We start from the raw sequence: 10,464 nt of genomic DNA on the forward strand, positions 1-10,464 counted from the left end.
CGCTTTCTGAGCTACCTCTTCTTCCATTTAACTCAGCCCAAGCATAACAGAATACACCATTTGGCACCAAAAGTTCATAGATAGTGGAACTGTATGCACAGATTTTCAGACAATCTGCTCGACTTCACTTGAAGGTATTTCCGAGACAGATTTTAAATCGTATGTGGAACACATCAATGTCTTGTCTGGTTTACATTGTTCTTTATCGTCAGCTTTTGCTTGCTGCATTCATTTTTCCTTGCGATTGCTCATTGTACTCAGTTTCTAATGCTTTCTTTTCTTCGTAACTCATACATTTTTGATATTGACCTTTTTAGGTTTGTACGTCAGATTATCATTCTAACAAGATATTCTCTATAAGTTATTTTACTGACTGGTTTGAAATCCGTACAATCTTCCTTGCAGAGAATGTACATTTTATATATATGTAATAAGTTTGCAGTCTATGCGAAGTCGTTTTGTGGATTTCCTCGAGTAGTGAGACTCCATTGTAGGAAACGTTTCTGTGTCTTTTGTAACTCTCTGCACATCATCTGGTTCAGTTTTATAATGGGGAATTTTTTTTCCTCTCTTGTCATTAATTATGAAAGCCACTCTCACCTTCCCCTTTGTATGCAGTGTCAATGAAATCTGCCAAAATACATAAAGTTTTAATAAAGAAGTTCTTACAGAACTAAGTTTTTTGTCTTTATTTACATAGCAAACTGTAGAATCTTTATGTTGTTTCAGTTGGTGATCAGTATTTCGTCTTTGAGCTGGGGTTAGACTCACTGTGCTATCAGGCATAAAATCTTTTTGCATTGGATATTCTTAAACTCAGGAGCTCCTACAAAAGGAGAACCTCATTTCATCAGAATAATTTTTGTTGCATTTGTATCTACATGTTTAACAATTAACTGGCTTTGGCTTCTTAGATTAAATTTTATATTTTTTTACTTATGTTCTTCTTCCATCTTTTGGAATCACTTGTGTTCCTTCTTGACATTTTAGCGCTGGTAGTCCCTCTTAGAGCATTGATTTCTGCAATCGTGTTATCTATACTGCATATATCACTGGAACCTGCTTCATAAGATACAATCAGAGTCAAACTCAATCTCTTCTCAACTATGTTTAACCATTTCACTAAAAGCACTTCCTGAGAGGCTCATTTCACACAGTTTATGCTTTGGTTTATCTTGTACCACTGCCTGTGTGGTAACTTCATCATGTACTCTGCTTGCATCATCTGCATTCTTTTATCGACCTCACAACTCATATAATACAATTGCTGAAGGGTTCAAACAAAACTTGTTTAATTTCAAACACGTAATCTACTCCTGCAATTATAGTTGACGGTAACTTCTCGATATGTTGGCAAAAATACATATTTAATGCTCGAGCAGGTGTCCCATTTCTCATTACACGAGCAGGGGAGTGGGGGTGCCCTTGTACAAATGAAAAGAATAGGTTCCCTTATATTACCAACGTAAGTCATGTATGTTCAAAATCACAGTTTAATCTTAGTTCATTAAAACAAGGAGTAATAAACTTACATAATATGAGCTACACAACTGTTTTATTAAACAATAATGAAATAACTTTTCTCTATAACTCTCTGCTGGCAAGGACACGTGTTAAAGAAATAGTAATGACGCATTTGACGCATTAAGCAGTGCAGTTGCATCAGATCTCGGTCAACTGCTTATTCGATCACTAATCATCTCGTAGACAACTGCCTCAATGTGGGATTATGTTGCTAGTTCGTAACTGGAGTCATTTGAACTGATCGTAAATTGTCTCTCATGTAGCTCGCTTTGTATTTTATATCACTGGTGCTCACTTGTACATATAATAACACAATTTATCGCTGTGTTACCTGAAACAATACTGCAGGAATAGGTATAGGTTTGCAGTTGTGAAATAAAAATGGAACCACACAAAGGCATTTTATTTTTGGTAGGCGCACTTTATACACAGGGGCGCACCAGCTCGAGGATTAAATCCCAAGGTACGCATAAAGCATCCTCTGAAATTGTGCTAAACACATTCTCTGAAAATTATTTTGAGCAGTTAGTTCATGAGCCCGAGCGATGATCAAAAGAAATGGCAAAACGATTTAGAAATGATAGCTGAATTGTTCGAACATTGGCAATTGATCCTAAATAATGAAAAGTGGAAGGTCATCCAGATGAGCGCTAAAAGAAATCCATTAAACTTCGATTACAATGTTCGAAAGGGCATAAATTCCACTACACTCATGTTCATAAATTAAGTATAATTGCAGAATGTGGTGCGACACAACGTGGCACTACACAAAACTGGCGCTAATAGCATAGGCACATAAAGAACACACATGACACAGATCTGTAAGTCTACAGTATTGATTATAAGTTCAGAAAACCGTCCCGAAACACATGTGCTAAAAACGCCACTATTTCCTGCACATGTACCCAGACATCAGTATGTGATACAATCACCATGCACATGTACACAGACCGCTCAACAGGTTGGCATACTCTGGATCAGGTGGTCGAGCAGCTGCTGGGGTATAGCGTCCCATTCTTGCACCAGTGCCTGTCGGAGCTCCTGAAGTGTCCTAGGGATTTGAAGACCTGCAGCGATACGTCGACCGAGAGCATACCAGACGTGCTCGATGGGGTTCAGGTCTGGAGAACAGACAGGCCATTCCATTCACCTGTTATCTTCTGTTTCAAGGTACTCCTCCATGATGGCAGCTCGGTTGAGCCGTGCATTCTCATCCATCAGGAGAAAGGTGGGACCCACTGCTCCCCTGAAAAAGCAGACATACTGGTGCAAAATGATGTCCCGATACACTTGACCTGTTACAGTTGTTCTTTGTCAAAGACATGCAGAGGTGTGCACCAATCATAATCCCACCCCACACCATCAAAACACGACCTCCATACAGGTCCCTTTCAAGAACATTAAGGGGTTGATATCTGGTTCTTAGTTCACGCCAGATGAAAACCCGGCGAGAATCACTGTTCAGACTATATCTGGACTCGTCCGTGAGCATAACATGGACCACTGTTCAAATGACCATTTATTGTGTTTTTGACACCAGGCTTTATAGGCTCTCCTGTGACCAAGGGTCAGTGGAATGCACCTTGCAGGTCTCCGAGTGAATAAACTATGTCTATTCAGTTGTCTGTAGATTGTGTGTCTGGAGACAACTGTTCCAGTGGCTGGACCGTCAGCAGCTCGTGGTCTTGCGTTAGCGTTGTCGCTTCCCGCGCATGGGGTCCCGAGTTCGATTCCCGGTGGGATCAGGGATTTTCTGTACCTCATGACGACTGGGTGTTGTGTGTCTTTCATGATCATTTCATCATCATTAACTCACAAGTCGCCGAAGTGGCATGGGACCTACCGGCCAACAATGCCATACAATCATTTCATTTCAGTGGAATGGACCTTGCAGGTCTCCAGGCGAATAAACCATGTCTGTTCAGTCGTCTGTAGACTGTGTTTCTGGAGACAACTGTTCCAGTCGCTGCTGTAAGGTCTCAAGCAAGGCTACCTCTGTGGCCGTCTGCGGGCACTGTTAATGAGATATTGGTCTTCTTGTGGTGTTGTACACTGTGGACGTCCCGTAGTGTAACGCCCGGACGCGTTTCCTATCTGCTGGAATCTTTGCCATAATCTTGAGATCACAATTTGTAACACACGGAGGGCCAGTGCTACGACCTGCTGAGTTCGACCGACCTCGAGTCGCCCTAGCATTCTATACCTCATTACGTCATCAATATGGGTTTTTTAAGTCATTTTCAACACACAGTACCATTATCACTTCTGAAAACGTCGGCACACTTACTCCCTGCACTGTACCCTGTATTGCACCAACACACCTCTGCATATGTGGACTGCTGCCAGCGCCACCGTGTGACAGGCCAAATGCACCGCATGGTGATACCCTGAGGTGATTTAAACCCGCAAACCGCTCACCAGACCGTTGCTTCACCATGTATCAGAATTATCCTTAATTTATGACCATGAGTGTAAATACCTAGGAATAAGAATTACAAACAATTTAAATTGGAAAAAAAAACACATCGAAACATTTGTGGAAAAGGCAACCCAGAACACCTACAAAATGTAACAGATGTAATAAAGAGGCAGTCTACAGTATACTTGTTCGTCATCTATTGGAGTACTGTGGAGAACTGCTAGGCAATCTGGGATCTTTTACCAGATAGAATTAACGGAGCACATCAAGATATTTCTACAAAGAGCAGTACGTTTTTTTATCGCTAAATGGGGGAGAGAGTGTCATGGATATGATACAGGATTTGGGATGGACACCATTAGAACAAAGGCGTTTTTCACTGCAGCAAAACCTTCTCAAGAAATTGCTATTATCAACTTTCTCCTCTGAATGCGAGAATATTTTGTTGACGTCGACCTACATAGGGAAAAAAGAGCTCACGTGCAAACATATAGGTGTTCGTTTTTACTGCCCTGTTCGAGAGTGGAATAATGGAGAAATATTGTGAGGGTGATTCGATGAAATGTCTGCCAGGCAATTAAGTGTGATTTGCAGAGTATCTATGTAGATGTGGATGCAGGTGCTCTGCTTCCCATTGATGAACTTGGAGATTCAAATTCATTTCCTTAATAAAAATATGAACTAAAATTATTCATGCATTTTATAATTTCATTGTGTTGTAAGAATTAAGTTCATGTTTGGAGTATCATTTTATTACTTACCTGCACTTTCATCTTCTGTGGGTAAAATTTACTTGGCCAATGCCACAAGCAGGATGCTTCTTGCAAACATTTTTTAGAGATAAACTCACTGTAGGCAACTGGCACAATACTACCGCACTCACGTAACTCATAGAACCTTCTGCTACAATTGGAGTTCAGCTATTGATGCATGTCAGTTACAATAATCAACAGTAATACTGATGTTGCATTGCTGAGGTAACGTGATATTATTGGAGGTCAACAATGAATAACCAGCATTTTTGCCAGCTGTTGAGAATTCCCCACAGTCTGCTAGCAAAATTTATCTTTGATGTCTTTCAAACGATCATCAAAAATATTTATGCCACACTGTTTATGTAACGTAATATTATTTTACACCAACTTTAGATCACTTTTCTGATAGCTGAACCTAAGAAACATAAGCATACCCCAATATACTAATAAAACTTATCTCTCTTATATCACTACATTTTTCTGCTGAAATCCGTTAAGTACAACAACATAAGAAATCGTGTCCGTCTTAATGCAAAACACCATGTCATTTGTTTACTTGTTTATTTTTTCCAAAAGTAGTTTCAGCGAGAAATATCACCATCATCCTTGTTTTTTTTTTTTCTTTTTAATCTGAAACACGGAGAAAGTAGCATAGTTATACAAAACACATTATCACACTACTACATTTTTACTGTTCGTTTTTTGAAATACAGTTTTCTACGGATACTTTCATAAAACATTATTTATAGTTTATTATGTCATGTTTTTAACAATTATTCTCGCTGTCTGATGCGTATTTTCTGTGTTTTTTTCTGTTGCCGTTTTCTCTCAGCCTACATCATGCCATCTGCAACTGTGTAAGAGGATGTTAGTAAACAAATACTAAAAGGTGAACTTAGTATGTCAGCAGCATACACTTGGGGGTGCGGTAGTGTGGAATGCTGTTTTGGTGTGTACTGAGCTGTTAATTAATTGTTCGTGTACTTATGTTCGTTGGACTGCACGTAGCTACTTCTGTACACAGAAAAACAAAACTTTCGCACTTCGTTTATGTTCAAGAACATTACGCCATCTCGCTGTTCGCGTGTGTCGCGAGAGGTGTATCGCATGTCGCGAGAAGGCTGTAGCGGGAAAAAATAAGTAAACAAATAACAAGGTGTTTTGCATCAAGGAGAACTCGATTTCTGATATTGTTGTTTTTCTATGCAAACACGGACCAAATGGAACAGTTCCAAGACAAAGTTATTCCATTAAGTACACTTGACGGATTGCTGTTGCTCAAATAATTTCACCAAGCCCGTCGAGAAATTGCACGAAAAATCATTTAATGGCACCTAAATGGTTTTTACTGTATGGAATATTCACCTATGCACTTAACAGATATCTGCCACATCTGCTTAACTTCTTAGAGTAAGAACTGCACTTAACTGGTTTCACGTGATGAAAAATATTCATTTTCTGATGCAGAATGCACATACAATCCAAAAATGACCAAACCTGTACTGAAAAGGATTTTGCAATGTGTGTACGCTTTAGTGTGTGTACAAAAAATGGGGAGGTTTGTGCAAGCACATATCAGTTATATGGTTTGATTTAAAATCTGGTTCTGTTAAATACAGTTTCCGTAGCATGTCCACCATGAATAATTATAATGGGAATAATTTTTTCGTTTCTTTAACTACTTTTTACTCCACATAGCACCATTTTTTAAAACAAGCTGAAAGGTTTCCACAGCCAGCACATTGTTGACTGAGCTCAACTTTTTTGGTAAACAAACTAATACTTGTGCAAGCAGGTTTGAACCTTGCTTAGGCATCAGGAATTTGTGCATACTTTTTCGATTAGTGAAAGGACTGCTGCTATGGGTTTGAGCACCATCTACTATTGCCTTCGATGATGTCACCATTTTTTCGTTTGGTTATATTCCAGCAACATTCAATAATCTTTCTCTTTTCATCTGACAGTGCTTCTTGGGTACTGGAGTTAGCAATTACACCTACTTAGTCCAAAATTGCTTCCCTCTCATTAATCACAAACACATCTCCAGCATCAGTAACAAATGCATCTGACAGTTCATGATTTTATAAGGGTGTATCGCATCTGCTCTTTCCCAATTTCCAAACAATATGAAAGTGGTTACACATATTTGATATTGTAATCAATGCATGTGCAAGAATACCAATGGATGCATACTTCACATTTACTGTTCTCTAATCTACACTTGCAGTGGACATTATTGTCTTGAAGAAAGTACTTCCTAACCATTGTCTATTTTGGTAATGAAGTTGTCCATTAAAATAGGCTTGTGTCTAATGCAAATTTCTTTTACTTTACTAGTTACCATTCCTTTCACAGTCACAATAAGCCTATCAAACAGCTTTATAGTTACAAACGTCATCAATGCAGATATACTTTTGTCCAGTCATTTCATTTGCTTTGGATTATCATATATGTATTTCAAAGCTTGCATCCTGTGACAATATGCCCAACATTTTACATTTTTTTGATAGGAGGTGTTGGAATAATGAGCAAATTCGGACTATCTGGATCACTACACAGTTTCTGGAGTGCTTATTCCAGCGATTCTTCAAACACAGAAACATCTCTCACCTGCATTAATGTCTTGTACATCTTATTTCTGTGGTCCTTGTGTAGAATTTTACTCTTGGCGTTATTCCTTCATACTCTATCCACTTGCCAGGTACGCAAAAGTCTCATTCTAGGACCTTCTGCTGTTCTGTTCCAAGCAATACTGTAGGGCTCTGCTCACAGTGCTTTATTTTCAGATATTATTTTGCGTGATGCGATCGTGTACAATGTACCTGATGCCAAACTCAGAGATCAGATTTTGAAACATCCGCTAAATCTGAGCAGCCAGCTATTTATTCGGTTGACTCGCTTGTTCACGATCGGCCCATTCAGCGGCAGCGGCTGGTGCTAGCGGAGCCGAGTAAACAACATCTCTCCACGCCACGTAAACAGTTCGCTAAACAGGTGGCTACACAGAATTAAGTCTTGCCCTTGGTGTTCTACACAAGACAAACGCCAAGACTGCCCCTCCCAACAAGCTCAGTGCTATACTTGTGGTGGGAAAGGACGTGTGCAATTCATATGTTTGCAACAGAACAAACATATGAAGCCGGCCCACTCATAACATTCTAGTCACAAGGCCTATGTCATTAATGCAGCATATTCCAAGCCTGCAACAGACATTAGCAAACATAGCAAGCGTGCGGTTTCTTCAGTGATACGCCAATCAAACAATCTTTTTGTTCATTTGATTCTTTCTGGGAAACGTGGGAAATTTCATTTGGAATCGGGCGCCTCTGTCACATTTCTCAGTCGTCACACATATGAACTGATAGGCTCCCCACGCCTGTCTAAAACTAGCACGCAACTGACGGCTTATAATGGACTCCCGTTCTTGGAAAATGCACATTGCCTGCCATGTCTCGCTCGCATAGGCGATATGTGACTTTTACCATCCTACAATCACGCGATTGTGAAAACATCTTTGGTCTCCATTCTTTTGATTTGTTTGGCTTTAACATTCAGGACAATGTGTTGTCAATGTCTCCATTCAATGTAAAAGACAGTGTAGCTAGCTTGCTAAAATAATTCCTGGAACTCTTTTTCTGAGGGCCAACTATTTTGTTGCACATGTTTCGCTGAAAGACAATGCTCAACCGAAATTTTAGCGGGCCAGAACTGTTCCCATTGCATTATGGGACAAAGTCGTTTCTGAACTTGCAAGCTAGTCAATTGGCAAGTCCACTGGTTTTGCTCCCCAAACCTTCAGGTCACATTCACGTCTGTGTTGACTTTAAGTCTACAGTCAACCCACAAACTGTGATTGATACCTATCCATTGCCACGCCCAGAGGATCTCATGGACAAATTGGGCGCTGGATGCTTCTTTTCAAAAATTGATTTGCGCTATGCATATCTTCAAATACCACTCAATGAAGAATCTCTAACACTGTGTGCAGTGAATACTCATTTGTGCTTGTTTAAATGTATCTCATGTCTGGAACATGCAAGCGATCATAAGAGTTCACAAGTAAAAATTCGCATGTTACAGATGGAAACACTACTGAAGTATGTCATATACAGAAATATCTGATTGGTTTCATTAAGTATATCTACATTATCTCACATGCATATTGTTTAATTTTGATGAGATAATCACAAACAAATCAAGAAAATGATTTTGGCTTGTTTATGCACAAGTTGACTTTAGGCACTCGAGATAATAGATTGCATCCTTGCCTTTGCTACTAAAAGATATTTTCAACAGACTTTCTTATAATAAGTGAGTTGATGGAAACTGGCGCTCACTGTGATTAACAAATGCCAGATTTTTAAGATACTGCAGAAGAAGATTCATGAAACAATTTTATTTTTATTTTCACTTCACATATTCAATATAGATATTTTTATTTCTTTAATAATATCCTCTTTTGACAGTGGTACCAGAAAAATAGAAATTAGTACTAATTACTGATTTTTTCCCTAGTTTTCATGACTAGCGTACCTGTGACACTAAGAAGTTTGGTGCCGGAACATGTGGGAAACCGTGGCCGGGGCTTAGCATATGGTTAAGTGAGTGGGATTGGTTCCAGGTCCAGAGCTGTCGCTAACGTTACGTGCTCAGCTGACGATGAAGCGCAAACTGTGAAAAGATTCGGTAATCCGTCTAAAGCTGTAAAACACTACCATGGCCCAGAGGCAGCCAGTTCAAATCTCCAGTGCGAGATTCATCTGAATCGACAACACACACCTACTTTGACGATGTAGTGGCTAGATTAAGTGCAGTTATTCGTGCCTTGCAAAAGCACGTAAACTGTCAATGTGCAGATCGCTAGACTTCTTGCAAACTATTAAGGGACAAGGAAAATTAGTATCAATTCAAGTACAGACAGCAACAGAAACTGTATGGGAAGGATCAAGTGAAGGACAAAAAAAATTTGAAGATTATAGGATGCCATTCACTTGCTGTTAAGCCAGATTAGTATGCCATTGAAGGAGGAACGTGCAGAAATATGGAACGACTAAAATAATCGGTTTGTTCTAAATTTATTACAGCACTCAGGCATACTGGTTTTGTCAGAATGTTTATGCTTCCATCAGTGCACACATTAGAGGGATGTGGTAGGCATACGAATAAAATGTGGGATAAGTGACATTATATAACACCTATTGAAGCGCAAGGTACAGATAAGCTAGTGAATATGGTTCGGAGGAGAGCTTCTGTAAAGTTTGGAAGGTAGGAGACGAGGTACTGGCAGAAGTAAAGCTGTGAGGACAGGGCGTGAGTCGTGCTTGGGTAGCTCAGTTTGCAGAGCACTTGCCCTCGAAAGCCAAAGTTCCCGAGTTCGAGTCTCGGCCTGTCACACAGTTTTAATCTGCCAGGAAGTTTCATATCAGCGCACACTCCGCTGCAGAGTGAAAATCTCATTCTAGTGAATATGTCATTGGGTGAAATGTCTCTAATGGCAAATTTAACATGTGGCAGCATTTCTGACATTGTTACTGTCTTTGAGCACTCAGGGTTTACACGCACAGCATAAATCTCCCACTATTTGGCAGTTTCTTGTCGCACTTAGAATAATATAATGTGGCAACAGGTGACAATGATTAAAACACAGTAGGCCTACGGAACGACAAGTGGGGCGTCGATCCCTTTTGCTCATAGAGGTACATATCTGTGCTTCATGTGAGTGAATTTGTGAGTACATCCTTTTGATATCAACGTGGTAACCTGTAA

This window comes from Schistocerca gregaria, chromosome 11 (assembly GCF_023897955.1).
Source record: "Schistocerca gregaria isolate iqSchGreg1 chromosome 11, iqSchGreg1.2, whole genome shotgun sequence".
NCBI lineage: Eukaryota > Metazoa > Arthropoda > Insecta > Orthoptera > Acrididae > Schistocerca > Schistocerca gregaria.